This window comes from Rhamphochromis longiceps, linkage group LG6 (assembly GCF_057381845.1).
Source record: "Rhamphochromis longiceps isolate RC_006_pf linkage group LG6, R_longiceps_female_GT1.1, whole genome shotgun sequence".
Taxonomy (NCBI): Eukaryota; Metazoa; Chordata; class Actinopteri; order Cichliformes; family Cichlidae; genus Rhamphochromis; species Rhamphochromis longiceps.
In genome coordinates, this window is record NC_140562.1 from 2,541,091 (window position 1) to 2,556,566 (window position 15,476).

Here is a 15,476-nt window from a genome sequence, read left to right on the forward strand (position 1 = left end):
TAGAGGTCTTTCGCTACTCAGGTTAAACATGATATATAAGTCACTCAGATCATTTAAAAATGTTATTGTTTGGCTTTTTTCAGTGTGTTAGTTGTTCCTCAGTAAATTGGTTTGGCTGAGATTAAAGTTAGAGTTTTTACACAGATGAATAAATGTCAAACAGAGAACTGATTAAACAGAAGTGTGAGATGGTAGAGAATTTACACCAGTATCCTGTTATATTTTACATAGAAAGAACAGATGGCAGAATTTATTAAACTCCACCGAGTCCACCAATCTGCAAATTTCATTGAAAGTTTAACAAATTCAAATTCAAATTTTATTTGTCACGTACACAGTCATACACAGTACGATATGTAGTGAAATGCTTGGACAACTGCTCGTGACCTAAAGAAAACAAAAAAGGAAAAGGCTATGAATAAGATAGGAAATAAATATGAAAAATTAAAAAGGGTAAATTTAACTAGGAAGGAATAAAATATAAATTAAGGTTAAAAATGAAATAACTGTACAACACAAATTAGAATGAAGGGTAAATTTAACTGGGAAGAATAAGATAAAGATAAATATATAAATTAAAGTTGAAAATAAAATAACTGTACAACAAAATACACAATACACAATATAGAACTATATAAGAATGTATGAAGAAATCTAAATATAAATAAATATATACACAATAACAGCAGCTGTACAAGTATTAACCGGAAATGAAGAATATAGTGACCAGTGTTGTGCAAAACCAAAGTCCAGAAAGTCCAGTGTGTGTGTAAGAACCATATGTGTGGGTCAGTACTGTGTGGTGGTGTGATTGAGAGACCGTATCGCCTGCGGGAAGAAGCTCCTCCTCAGTCTCTCTGTGTTGGTCTTCAGGGAGCGGAATCGCTTTCCTGACCTCAACAGAGAGAACAGTCTGTTGTTGGGATGGCTGAGGTCCTTCACGATCTTCCTGGCCTTGGTCCAGCACCGCCTGCTGTAGATTGAGTGCAGGTCAGGGAGCTCGGAGCGGATGGTGCACTCAGCTGACCGCACAACCCTCTGTAGAGCTCGTCTGTCCTGCATGGTGCTGTTCCCGAACCAGGTTAAGATGTTTCCCGCCAGGATGCTCTCTATGGTGCACGAGTAAAAGTTCCTGAGCACCTTGGAGGGCAGTTGGAAGTCTCTCAAGCGTCTGAGGTGGTAGAGACGCTGTCGGGCCTTTTTCACCACGGTGTTGATGTGACAGGACCATGACAGGTCCTGCGTGATGTGAACTCCGAGGTATTTGAAGCTGTCCACTCTCTCCACTGGGCACTCGTTGATGACGGGGGTCTGGTAGTTCCTCTCCTGCTTAGTGCTGAAGTCCACTATCAGCTCCTTTGTCTTACTGACGTTTAGAAGGAGGTTGTTCCTCTGGCACCAGTACTCCAGATTCCTAATCTCCTTCAGGTAGGCCGTCTCGTTGTTATCAGAGATCAGGCCCACCACGACGGTGTCGTCAGCAAACTTGATGATGGTGGTGGAGCTGGTAGTGGCCACACAGTCATATGTGTACAAAGAGTACAGCAGGGGGCTCAGAACACACCCCTGGGGGGCTCCAGTGCTGAGAGTGGTGGAGGCTGAGACATGTCCGCCCATCCTTACTGCCTGTGGTCTGCCAGTTAGGAAGTTGGAGATCCACTGACACATAGATGAGCTGAGTCCCAGATGCTCCAGCTTGGTGGTGAGTGTGGAGGGAATTATGGTGTTAAATGCAGAGCTGTAGTCTATGAAGAGCATTGATAGGTTTGTAACATAAACCTATTCGCTGGAACGTTAAGGACAATCTGCTACGCAGCAAAAGCAAGACTCAAGGCACCAAAGTTCTCTGGTTACTCATGCATGAGGGAGACCTGGCTGGAGCCAAGCGTCGTTCCACCACTTGACCACTGTCAGACTCTCAGCCAGGTTTCCCCACAGCACTCCTTTTATTGTGGTTACATGAATATGCATAGGGTCATTAACATATAACATCTTACATAGGTATACATGTGAACAAAGAATACTGTGTGTGTGTGTGTGTGTGTGTGTGTGTGTGTGTGTGTGTGTGTGTGTGTGTGTGTGTGTGTGTCAAAGGTCATATAACAACATGAAAGCACGAAGGCAATCATCCTTGGTCAGGAAGAGGGTAGACTAGACCCCCCCGGTAAGGAAGTCCAGCAGTTCATCTAAACAGAAAAGCACTTAGACTAAAACAAATGTAGCTACGTTAATCCTACCATAAAACAATAAAACAAGATGCGACCTCTTCCCATGCCCCCAAGATGCAGGTGTGCATTCCAGTGTGGAATACACACCAAGCCTCTGTAGCCTGTTAAAGATCACACAACTTATCACTACACAATTGATTATACACCTCTAAGCATATATGATTAAATGTTTCCTAATACAAATGACAATAATAAACTCTAAACCCAACATCACCACCCTGTATTGTCATTTTTTAAGGCTATACAGCGTATATATATCTTCAGCTCTACACCACTTGTCAACATTTTCAGTGCAGGCTTCATTTCATACACACATATTAGCCGTAGCATCCATGTCACTCTGCTGCAACAGTATGTAATTGGTAAAGGTGTTAGCAATCATTCTATTCACCATCGATCTTACACATGGCAAAATGCAACCTGTAAACAAGCAAAGCAATGCCAATAATGTAAGAATGGGAGTCAAAAACCGTAAGAACATATTCCACCATGGTCCAGATGTCAACCAGGCTATCCAGCCTTGTGACGCGTCTCCTCCTGATGTGTGGTCTGCCACATATTTCTGCAGAGCAGTTAAGTTCTGCAGTGCCTCATAGATGTCTCCTCCAGTCGTATATCCATCCGGAATAAACGTACAACACGTCTCTCCAATCAGCTTACACACTCCTCCTTGTGATGCTGTTATCAAGTCTAGGGTCAGCCTGTTTTGCAGTACCATCGTTCTGATGGCCTGTTGCTCCTCCGCTAAGGCTGTTCCCAGAGTCTTAGTGAGATTAATGTGTCGCAGTAGGGCATATCGGTTGATCTCCACATGATCCCGCACCTCTGCAACTCCGATGTTTGGGATCAAACTTTGGAAGAACTTAGCCCCTCCACTCCAAATGCGGAATTCTCACGGCACTCCAGTGTCTACTGTCACTCCAAACGAGTCAGGTGAGGCTAAATTCACCTCACGCTTCTGTCGGTTGCTAGGGTGATGTTCAACTCTGTCCATGAAGAAGACATGATCGGATAATTTCACCACGGCACACAATCCTCCCCATCCCTCAGGGAGTGATAGATAGGCTTTATGTCCACACAGGAAATACCAATCAGCCAAAACTCTTGTTCCTTTACTGCTCGGCACCGTCCTTGAACATCCTGTCCACTTCTGACTCTTTGCCTTTACTGGTATCCTGTAAGCCCGGTTGGACTTGCATTCAGTCCTCCTTAATGTCAAGTTCTCAGCGCACTTTGCATCGGTCAAGCATTTCATACACCTGCTCTCATCCTCTGGAGGGCAGTAGGTGTATATGTATCCACATAAGTGAAGCGGCAACTCCCCCACTGACAATGATCCATTGTTCATCACACACAACGGCAATTGGGCTGTATTCAGCTTGTTCAGCAATATTATGTCCGGCAGTGGGTCTGACACTTGAGGCCAGGCCAATAAGTCAGTTTGCTCAGAACAATTCATGTTTAGAAGTGGTGACTTACTCCAGGTGATGTTCAGAGGTGTACTGTAATTGGCCTGGGACCAGAGGACTCTGTTGCCAGGATGAGTTGCTAAGCCCAACAGACACCAACTCCTGTCCTTTGATATGCTGTACGGCCACAGTCCAGATGTATATGCGGATAACGGCATATGAGCACACACATAGCAGTCTGTCCTATTGTTCAAGTGAGCAGTTGTATTCATAAACTGCCACCAAAAGTTTGTAGAATAGCCATGAGGGTATTGGGTGTGGTTTCCTTGAACATACAGGGTCTCCACAGCTGACCATGATGACATCAAAGCCATTACACCCAGCAGGGTAGACAACACTTTACCAGCCATTCTGATGAGTACCTGTGGCTCAGTTGGTTTCTTCACCGGATTGAGACGAGGGGCCCTGGAGGCTTTCCCCCCCCTTTGTACCCGGTCTTCCTGCCACTTACTCCGAGCTGGCCTGGATGTGTGTCACCTTCTTGCAGTGGCTTTGGTGTACCCAGGTGGGTCGTTCTGCAATTTTCACAGCTGTCGGTGTTGTCAGCAGAGCCTGGTATGGTCCGTCCCACCGTGGCTTTGACCAGCACTTCCTCTTTATGACCTTTATCAGCACCCAGTCCCCTGGCTTCAGACGTTCTTCCTGTACAGAAACAGAATCATCTGGCAGATTATTTGCACTCATGACTTCTTTGCTTTTCAGCATTTTAATCATCCAGTCTGCTAGTGTGTTTTCTTCTTCTGCTTTATCATTATCATTACAGAACACTGGAACTCTAAATGGCCTGCCATATATTATTTCAAAAGGCGTTAGGCCATTATCAGTTGGCGTGATTCTCATATACATTTTCACTAGCTCAATGCAGTCTACCCATGTTCTGCCTGTTTCCTCCATTGTTTTCCTGAGTCTCAGCTTTACTGTGCCATTAGTCCTTTCAACCAGCCCTGCACTCTGGGGGTGATATGAGCAGTGCGTTTTCAGTGTTATCCCCAGATGTTGTGACATTTTCTCAATTACTTCATTCACAAAATGAGGACCATTGTCACTGTAAATAGTCTGGGGGATCCCATGCTCTGGGATCACATTTTTGCATATTACTTTAGCCACTGAAATAGCATCTGCTTTCTTAGTGGGGACAACTTCTACCCACTTTGAGAACGGGCACACAATCACCAGGCAGTACCTGTAGGTGTTACAGTTAGACAACTCAATGAAATCCATATGGATTACTTCAAATGGGTAGCTGGGTCTGGGAAACCTTCCTCGTTTTGGTCTAAGGTTCCCCTGAGCATTATGTTTACAACATATCAAACATGCTTTACAAAAATGTTTTGAATAAGCATTGAATCCCAGTGTGAAAAACTGCCGTTCAACTGCTGCTACCATTTGAGTTGTCGAGACGTGGCAGAGTCCATGACTCAAAATTGCAGCAGTCCTATATAGGTTCTTAGGCAATATAGGTTTATCACAAAGATAGTAGACATCACCTCTCAGGCTTGCTCCTTTAGTGAGCCACAGCTGTTTCTCAGCTGGAGGTGAGTGTGACTGCATGTCTGCCAGCACATCATGTGTGATGGGCATAGTTTGCTCCTGTGCCGCCAGAATATGAACCCCATGTGTTCCAAGGGCTGCTTCCTTTGCAATTTTGTCTGCAAAGGCGTTGCCCAGTACAATGGGGTCAGTGCCACGTGTGTGTGCTGCACATTTGCAAACTGCAACTTTACTAGGCAGTAAGACTGCTTTCAACAGGGCCTGCAACAATGTCGCATGCTCCACAGGTTTCCCTGTTGAAGTTGTCATGCCTCGTCTTGACCACTGAGCGGCAAAGAAATGAAGTGTAGCATATGCATACTGACTGTCTGTATATATAGTCACTGCCTGCCCTTCAGCTGCTTTACAGGCTTCCGTCAGAGCCACTATCTCAGCTGCTTGGGCAGACATGGAATGTGATAACTGCCCAGCACGGATGACCTGCACATCATCCACAACAGCAAAGCCTGTTTTAGTCTTTCCCTCCGCTGTTTTAAAACTGGAACCATCAACAAACCAAATCTTGCCCTCAGTGAGTGGTATGTCCGTTAAATCACTTCTAGGTTTACACTGTGTTTCCACATGCTCACTACACACATGTGGTGTACCCTCCTCCTCTGTGGGCAACAATGTAGAGGGATTCAAAGTAGTACACCGCTTAATAGTTATGTGTGGCTGGGAGAGCAACAGTGACATTAAAGACAAGTGTCTGGCAGGTGACAAGAATGTCATTTTAGTCTGCAGCAATAAAACATCAACCTCATGTGGGACCAGCAGGGTCAAAGGGTGAAACAAAACAATTTCACCAGAACACTTTACGGCTTCAGCGGCTGCACACACAGATCGCACACAGTGAGGTAAGGCACAAGCCACAGGATCCAGCCTCTTAGAATAATAAGCTACTGGCTTCATGCCACCTCCACATTTTTGTGCTAACATGGATGTCATAAAATGTCCTTTACAGTCAACAGTTTGAACAAAAGGCTTGTTATAATCTGGAAGCCCTAGAACCGATGCTCCTGTCAGCATCTGTTTCAGCGTGCACAAAGCTTGCTCCCCCTCAGGGGTCCAACTTAAACTTTCTGACATAGCCAAAGGCTTACTGTACATCATATCTAATAATGGCTGCGCAATTTCAGAGTAATGGGGCATCCACGATCGACAGAAATTTAGCAACCCTAGGAATTGCATCATGTGTTTCTTTGTCACTGGCCTAGGTGCTGCCAAGATAGCTGTTTTCCTCTCTGGGTGTATGCTTTTCCCTGCTGCACTAAGCAGATGTCCTAAAAATTTCACTTCTGTCTTTACCCACTGTAGCTTTGAAAGTGAGGCCTTATTACCTGTCTCAGCTAAGTGAGTCAGCAATGCCAATGATATGTCTTTGCAGTTCTTCTCTGAATTGGATGCAATTAAAATGTCATCGACATATACCAACATCTGTGAATGTGATGGAATCACAAAATCAGACAGACAATTTGTAATATTCTGTGTGAAAATTGTAGGACTATCACAAAAACCTTGCGGCAGTCTGGTGTATGTGTATTTTTTGCCTTGATACGTGAAACCAAACCAGCCTTGCGAATTCTCATGTACTGGTATGGAAAAGAAAGCATTACTTAAATCTACCACGGTGAAGTGTGTCATGTCTGGTTTAAGCTGATTTAATAAGGTGTGGGGGTCGGGGACGCATGGAGCTATACTCTCCACTGCTTGATTTACAGCTCTTAAATCTTGAATCATGCGCCACGACTGTGAATCAGCCTTTCTAACTGGGAAGATGGGTGTGTTACATGCTGCTTGTGGAGCTTCAACTAGTATCCCTGCCTTAATCATATCCTCTATTACTGGTTTAATGCCTTCTACTGCATCAGGCTTTAAGGGATATTGTTTCACTCTTGGCCTAAAAGACGTTTTGGGTTTTATAACTACTGGACTCGCTGTTGTTATTAACCCCACATCAGTCTTCCCAGTAGACCAGAGCTTCTCTGGGACCTGTTTAAGCTCCGGGTGATCTTTGACATCTACAACATATCATTCTGCTGTGTCATTCTCACTCCCCTTTAAATGTGTTTGTGGTGTAGTGTGTGTCACCCATCCCAGCTTTTTACGAAAGATGCTGTGCTGGATGTCTGTCTCCCAACCCCCTCCAGCTTGCTGCCACATTCTAACACTCTCCCCCTGTCTCACCAAAGATGCTAAGTCTGTCCACTCGGCTGTGACACTCTTTGTCAGTGAAATGTGTGGTGTTTGCCCTGTAAAGAGTTGTTGTGCAGCTTCAGAAAGGATCACACTACATCCAGCCATGGTTTCACCATCAGTATATATCGCTTTTATGGTGATTCTCTGTGGCCCTAATTTCAGCACTTTATCTGTGTAGGCCTCATCAGGCCCAGGCATGGTCTTAAATCTCAGTGTGACATGCAAATCATCTGGTGGCTGTATGTCATGGCTAGTTGTCAACATTTCCTCAGCTGCAGCTAACAGTTTACAGTTTATTTGATCAGGTCTGGAGGCCGACAGGTCAAGTGTCCAGTAATAATGCAAATCCCCACTGCCCTGATGAACCATTGTCTCAGCAGTTTCACCTTTTCCTGCAGCTATCATCCCAATGGATGTTGGAATTATTGAAATTCCAAGTTTCATCATCATATCTCTTCCCAAGAGGTTCACCGGACAAGTTGGGCACATTACAACTGAACTCTGAACTGCCTCTCCTGTGGTAGGATCTCTAATCCAGACTGGTTTAGAGATTCTATGCTGATTTAACTGACCATTTGCAGACTTCACATAAATTGTGCCATTTGAAGGGTCAACTCCTGACACATGATCTTTTAAAACAGTTTTATCTGCACCTGAATCACACAGAAATTGAACAGTTTTGCCTTGCACAGTTAACGTGCGAACTGGTTTTACTTCTTTCCCTGACAGATTTAACAATACTTCAGTCAAATCTAGAGTCTGAAACACAGGCTGTTGTAAATTCTGGCAAAGTAAGGGATCATTTGTACATGTATGTGTGTTAGCAGTGTCAACAGGTGCTAGTCATTTATTATAATAAGGGTTTCTTGGATCAGGGCGTTTATACTCTTCAGGCATGCGATCAGGACACTCCCTTGCGTGATGGCCCATTTCCCCACATGCATAGCACTTATCATCTCTTTTACCACGGTTATCCTGGGGTCGCCATGGGCCTCTACCTCTCCTATTCCTGCCTCTGTTTTGCCCTCTTCCAGCCTGTCCCTGAAACAAAATTTCATCTACTAAAAAGGCAGCGGCCTCAGTGTTTTGTGACTTCTTTTTTTTATTTTTAATAACTTCCTGTGCATGGCGGGCCCAGTTCATGCATTCAACGGACCCATCAGTGTTCTGATTGACATTTTGTTTCCTGATGAGAGCAGCAATGCGTGGATGGAAACCATTCATCAAAGCATGTTTTAACTGCTGCTGATATGGGCTGGCCTTCTCTGCACTCTCTTCAAGGCCACTATGTTCTTTGAAAACTTCCTCTATTCTTGCCCTGAACTCATGAACATCCTCTCCTTCCTTCTGAATGCATTGGGCAATTTTGTTGTAATCTACAGAAGCTTTAAAGGTATTTCTAAGACGCTCATAAACCCCGTCAACTTGGCCTCTTAAATTTGCATGGCCATAGGGTAGGACGGTATTACCATCCCTCCCTGTGTAGGTGCCTCGCACCCGAGCCCAGTTATATGTGAGACACTTCTTAAAGGTGGCTTCTGTTTCCTGACCGTTTAAACGATACGAGGAGCAGAGTTGCTTGTGTCGGGCGATAAATTCATCAACATTAGTCAACGGGTTTCCTAAATCTTTACATGCCTCTGCACATTCAGATTCAGTCCATGGCCTGTAAACACAAATAACACGGCTTCGGTCATCCTCAACACCAAAATGGGGATTCGCGACCTCCACCATGGGAAAGGTATCATGGAAAGGGGAGGCAGGCATAGCAGATGCACTCGCCTCATGGCTTTTAGATTTGGATCTAGTGTTATAAGGACTTAAATATTTTGCTGCGGCATCCCCAAACTCCAGCCGTACTCTGTCCTCCTCCTCTCTCTCTCTCTTCTCCTGCTCCTGCTTTTCTTCCTCCTCTCTGACCTCTCTCTCTCTCTCTAATGCTGCTCTACGCTGTTGGTCCTTTAACGTCAGCACCACTGAAGTAGACCACACCGTTTCATCTTCAGGTTTCACAGCTAATGCCTGCAAAGCTGCTCTCTTTGCATTCACTGCCTCCTGTCTTTTCTGCGCCTGCTCTAACCACAATTTAGCGGACGCCAGTTGTAACTCTCGCTCCTGTTTCAATTTCCCTGTCGCACAGGCTGCTTTCACTGTCAACTGGTCTACTAACATTTGACATTGTCCTACAACCAATTTACCTTCAAAATCATATTTCTTGCGCCAATGTCCTAAATACTTTGCGCTACCGGGAGCGAATTTCATCATAAACTTCTCGTCACCCTCTGGCACACTCTTGGTAGCTTGGGAACCCATAATAACAACAACAACAACAACAACAACAACAACAACAACAACAACAACTGCTGACATCACAGACCACGTGCTCTGCTCTGCACGCACTCATACAAACACACTCACACAACAACAAAAAATTAACACGAAATAGGCCTATCGTCCAGCACAAATGGACTCCGCGGAACTTCTCAACACCCCACTGAGCGGTGGAGGACTCACTACAGTACCCCACACAGCGGTCTGTATTTCGCCCCACTAAGACGGCGAACCAAAAAAAGTTCGAACTGCGCAACTCTGCGACTTAATGCTTCTGTACAAAAAAACCCCACTGAGCGGCTTTGTACATCGCCCCACTTAGACGGCGAATTTTAGCCCCACTAAGCGGCCACGGACAACACCCCACTGAGCGGTGAAGACGTAATTATAGCTATAAACTCTTTTTTTTTTTTTTTTTCTTACTTGGAGTTGCTTATTGCGTGTAGCGTCAGTCCCGAATCCCATCAATCGCCATCCATCGAGGAGAAAAAAACAGACGGCTAATCCACCGGCCCGATGACGAATTCTCACGCCTCAGGACTTTGTTGCAGGACCTCTATAAGTCCTGGCTGACGTCAGTCTTTCGGTGTGTCTCTTTTCCCCTCGGTGAACGTCGACTCCAGGGATCCGGCTCTCGAAGGACCAATTAATGATAGGTTTGTAACATAAACCTATTCGCTGGAACGTTAAGGACAATCTGCTACGCAGCAAAAGCAAGACTCAAGGCACCAAAGTTCTCTGGTTACTCATGCATGAGGGAGACCTGGCTGGAGCCAAGCGTCGTTCCACCACTTGACCACTGTCAGACTCTCAGCCAGGTTTCCCCACAGCACTCCTTTTATTGTGGTTACATGAATATGCATAGGGTCATTAACATATAACATCTTACATAGGTATACATGTGAACAAAGAATACTGTGTGTGTGTGTGTGTGTGTGTGTGTGTGTGTGTGTGTGTGTGTGTGTGTGTGTGTGTGTGTCAAAGGTCATATAACAACATGAAAGCACGAAGGCAATCATCCTTGGTCAGGAAGAGGGTAGACTAGACCCCCCCGGTAAGGAAGTCCAGCAGTTCATCTAAACAGAAAAGCACTTAGACTAAAACAAATGTAGCTACGTTAATCCTACCATAAAACAATAAAACAAGATGCGACCTCTTCCCATGCCCCCAAGATGCAGGTGTGCATTCCAGTGTGGAATACACACCAAGCCTCTGTAGCCTGTTAAAGATCACACAACTTATCACTACACAATTGATTATACACCTCTAAGCATATATGATTAAATGTTTCCTAATACAAATGACAATAATAAACTCTAAACCCAACAAGCATTTTAACATAATTCCCCCTTCTAGTGTCCAAGTGAGTGAGTGATGTGTGGAGGAGATGAGAGATGGCATCGTCTGTGGAACGATTTGGACGGTAAGCGAACTGTAGTGGGTCCAGTGTGTCTGGTAGTGAAGAAATGATGAAGTCTCTGACCAGGCGTTCAAAGCACTTCATCACTACTGAGGTGAGGGCTACAGGGCGATAGTCATTGAGAGAAGCAGGGTGGGGTTTCTTCGGGACAGGAACAATGATGGACTCTTTGAAGCATGTGGGGATCACCGACTGAGATAAAGAGATGTTGAATATCTCAGTGAACACAGGAGCTAGCTGGTATGCGCAGTCTCTTAGGATACGACCTGGGATGCCGTCTGGTCCTGCTGCTTTCCTGGTGTTCACTCTCTTGAAGGCTCTCCTTACTTCATGCTCGGAGATGACGAGCACGTTTCCAGTGCTGGCAGTATCTTCCTGTCTGCAGCCGTTAGCGCCGCTAACACTAGCATTGTTGGAGACCTTAGCTGCAGCCTCGAAGCGAGCATAGAAAGTGTTCAGCTCGTCTGCCAGAGTCACGGCCGCGTTCGTCATACCGGTTGTTGGTGCTTTATAGTCCGTTATTGTCCTTAGTCCCCGCCACAGGCTCCTAGAGTCACTCTGTTGGAGTTGTGACTCTAGTTTCCTCCCGTAGCGCTGCTTCGCCTCTTTCACCGCCCTCCGCACGTTATATGACGCGGCTTTGTACGGGTCCATGTCCCCCGTCATGAGTCCCGTGTTGTAGGCAGCGGTGCGGGATCTCAGAGCGTCGCGGATGGTTTTATCCACCCACGGCTTCTGGTTGGGAAACGTTGTGATAGTCTTTGTCTCCACGGTATCATCCGCTAGTTTCCCGATGAATCCCACAACCGCTTCCGTAAACACGTTGACGTCATAGTCGGAGCTGTTTCTGAACATGCCCCAGTCTGCGTCATCGAGTGCGTCCTGTAACGCGGCCACCGATTGATCCGTCCAGCGTGCGACCTTCCTCTGAACCGGAACTTCCTGTTTCAGCCTTTGTTTGTATTTTGGGATGAGGAAGATGGCGGCGTGATCAGATTTGCCAAACGGGGGGCGGGATTGTGCCTTGTAGCCGTCCTTGACCGTAGTGTAGCAGTGGTCCAGTGTCCTTTCACCCCTGGTGGGGCAGGTGATGTGTTGATAAAAGTTCGGCGCTGCGCGTTTGAGGTTGGCGCTATTAAAGTCCCCCGTCACAATAAGCGCAGCGTCCCGGTGTTGTGTCTGGTGCTGTGTGAGTGCCTCATGCAGCTCGCATAAGGCGGTGACCGTGTCCGCTTGTGGTGGAATATAAACGGCACTTACAATGACCGATGTAAATTCCCGAGGTAGATAAAAAGGACGACACATGATGGGCAGTAGTTCCAGATTTGGTGTGCAGGAGCGTGTGAGAGGAACAACGTTCGCACTGTTGCACCAGTTGTTGTTCACCATTAAACACACGCCGCCTCCCCTTGACTTCCCCGAGTCCCGTGTCCTGTCCATGCGGTGAACCGAGAAGAACTCGGCCGGCTGGATGGCGTGGTCCGGCACCGCTGGGTTCAGCCATGTCTCGGTGAAGCAGAGGAGATTGCAGTCCCGAATGTCTCTCTGGAACTTTATCCTGGCCCTGAGGTCGTCAAGCTTGTTCTCCAGTGACTGGACGTTGGCGAGCAGGATGCTAGGCAGAGGTGTGCGGTGTGCACGAGCTCTCAGCCTGTTCCTGACGCCGGCTCGCTTCCCTCTAGGCCGCCGCCGCTTCCCTTTGTTCTCCCTCGAGATCTCACTCGGCCAGCTCGGATCCGGAGTTAAAAACTTCGAATTGTGAGTACATTGTAAACCAATAGAAACAAGAGTGTCACTGTCATACCTAATGTACCCAATGGTGATGATTTTGCCGATTTAGAAACGCTGAAAACTAACTTAAAAAACAAAGACAAAGAAAAAGTGGTCGGAGCAGTCGTGACGGCAGCCGACCTCACCGGCGCCATCTTAAATTATCATCTCGTCTTTATTTTTAGTTAGCACATGCCTTAAACACTTCAAGCTGTAAGCTAATGATAGTTATTTAAGAGCAGATGCATGCTGGTGCAATAAGCTGTACGTTTTACGTCCAGCGGATGAATGATCTGATTAGTCAACTAATTGCAAAAATCATCAGTGACTAGTTGACTATCAAAATAATCTTTTTGTGGCAGCCCTAGTAGTCATGTTCTTAAACTTCTGGTCGATGTCTTCTTTGAATTTATTCAGTTCGTGTTTCATTTGACCGGTAATTTCTTCTTTGAATGTTATGAAGTCCGATTTCAGGTTGTTTTGGAGTAGGGCTGCTCGATTATGGCAAAAATGATAATCACGATTATTTTCACTGAAATTGAGATCACGATTATTTGACGATATTTATTTAACCCTTTAAGACCTACTATAGAACCAAGTCCACCAGAGCTTATATTATTTTTTTACATGCTGTAGTGCCATTTGTGGGAGCATTTCAAGTTGCTATACATCAATACAACTGTTATAGCCCATATTTTAACAATATGTATGCATTAAGTCCATAGTAATTACATAAATTGCAAAAAAGTGCAATAAACTACAAAAAAAATTGAAAATCGCTTTTGTTTTGTTTACATATATTTCTACTTGGAGAAATTTAAGAGGTTTATCCCTCGAAACTTTAAATACAATAAAGTTGCAAAAAATAGTTTCCCACCACAGGAAATTTATTTTGAGTGTCTTCATAGTTTTATTTTGGAGATACAGCAATTTTTATATACTGCAGGAAAAACAAAAAACAATCCTATGATGCAAATTTGCAAAGAAAACAGCATGTGCATCATTTCACTGTGGGAAGTGTTACGAACAGCTGATAGGATCGGCAAAGCGTGTTTCTGGAATATTATGTTTTTGTTCCTGCAAGCGCTTTTTATGCAATTTTTGCAAAGCTATATGTGGAACGAAACCGTGACCGAGGACAAGCTGATGGCATAAGATGTAAGTACAACTCCTCCGGTTTCATATGCAAAACAAATTATTGCGCTAGCTTACACGGTTCAGGTTCTACAGGGATTTAACAATAGTTACGCAAAACGGAGCATGCAGCTCTGACCGGCTTTAAAGGGTTAACAATGACTTTAAAAAAATAATATAAAATAGTGTGCAACACCACTGAAGTTTTTTTTTTTTAAACTCTCTTTTCAACCAACGGCAGTCACTCTCCAAATAACTTCTGCTTAGCTTTCCGAGCTTCCCTCGGGTCCTCTTAATCAGCGGTCTCCAACCTTTTTTGCGCCACGGACTGGTTTATGCCCGACAATATTTTCATGGACCGGCCTTTAAGGTGTCGCGGATAAATGAGGGAGGGGCTAATAATCGGCTCAGTCATTTTTAATGATCGTTGAAAGCCCAGATCGTAATTGTGATTAAAATTCGATTAATTGAGCAGCCCTATTTTGGAGGGATTGAATTTGTTTGCTAATACAGTCTAGCCCGTTTTGAAAGGTAGCCATATTAGCTTCGGGTGCTAGCTTGTCCTCGTTGTTCAGGTGTTTTATGTCTTTACCTTGGGTTTCTGGGGATTTTTTATTCTTTGCTTTTGTTGTCCCTCCCCTCATCTTCCAAAGTTGTTTTGCCTCAAGCTTTAATTCGTGTTTTAGCTGAGTTTATCTGGTTGGCTTTCGGGAGGTCTGTACTTATGTGACCATACTGCTCTACCGTCACACCGGTGTTCTGACAAACCATCCTACTTTGGCGAAATGTCCTACCTTAAGTAGTTTATGCACATTTCTGCTGTCACAGAATACTTCCAGGACAAATTTAAGTAGATATGACGGTTTACCACTTAACTTTGCCCATCAGAGTGTGTTTGTAGCTCTTATTTATAAAGCCAGGATGGTTTGCCACTTCATTTTACCCGTTCAAGTTTCTACCTCTCATTAACAAAGGTAGGACAATTTGCAACTTACTTTTAGCTGTTAAAGTATGCTTGTAGGTCACATTCACAAAGGTAGGAAGGTTCACAACTGAATTTTAGCTGTTAAAGTATGTTCTAGCTAGTGGTGCAACGGATCAAAAAACTCACGGATCAGATCAATTTTCAGATCAGCAAAAAAAGACAAGACAAATTTAACTGTCCGTTTATTTATTTAAGTATGTTTTTCCCTATAAAAAACATTCAACTGTAGAATCATTCCACACAATTATATAAAAACAAATTAAGGTGCATTATAGGGCATTATAATTATTTCCTTTAATGTGTATACAATCAAAAACAACTTAAAATGCAATTTAAGGTATCATTGCTTCTTACTTTGAACATTTGGAGAATGAAATAAAAACTAGTTTATGTCCACATCATCAAAAAAG

General features: G+C 44.6%; 1 pseudogene across 1 annotated transcript; it reads right to left on the minus strand.

Moving 5' to 3' along the window:
• Nucleotides 1–1,963: 1,963 nt before the first annotated feature.
• On the minus strand, nt 1,964–11,079 carry LOC146667242 (uncharacterized; annotated as a pseudogene). Its single transcript, XR_014912031.1, has 2 exons — nt 10,181–11,079; nt 1,964–4,339 (listed from the first exon to the last, which is right to left on the minus strand). The product of XR_014912031.1 is annotated as an uncharacterized LOC146667242 (transcript).
• Nucleotides 11,080–15,476: the final 4,397 nt, after the last annotated feature.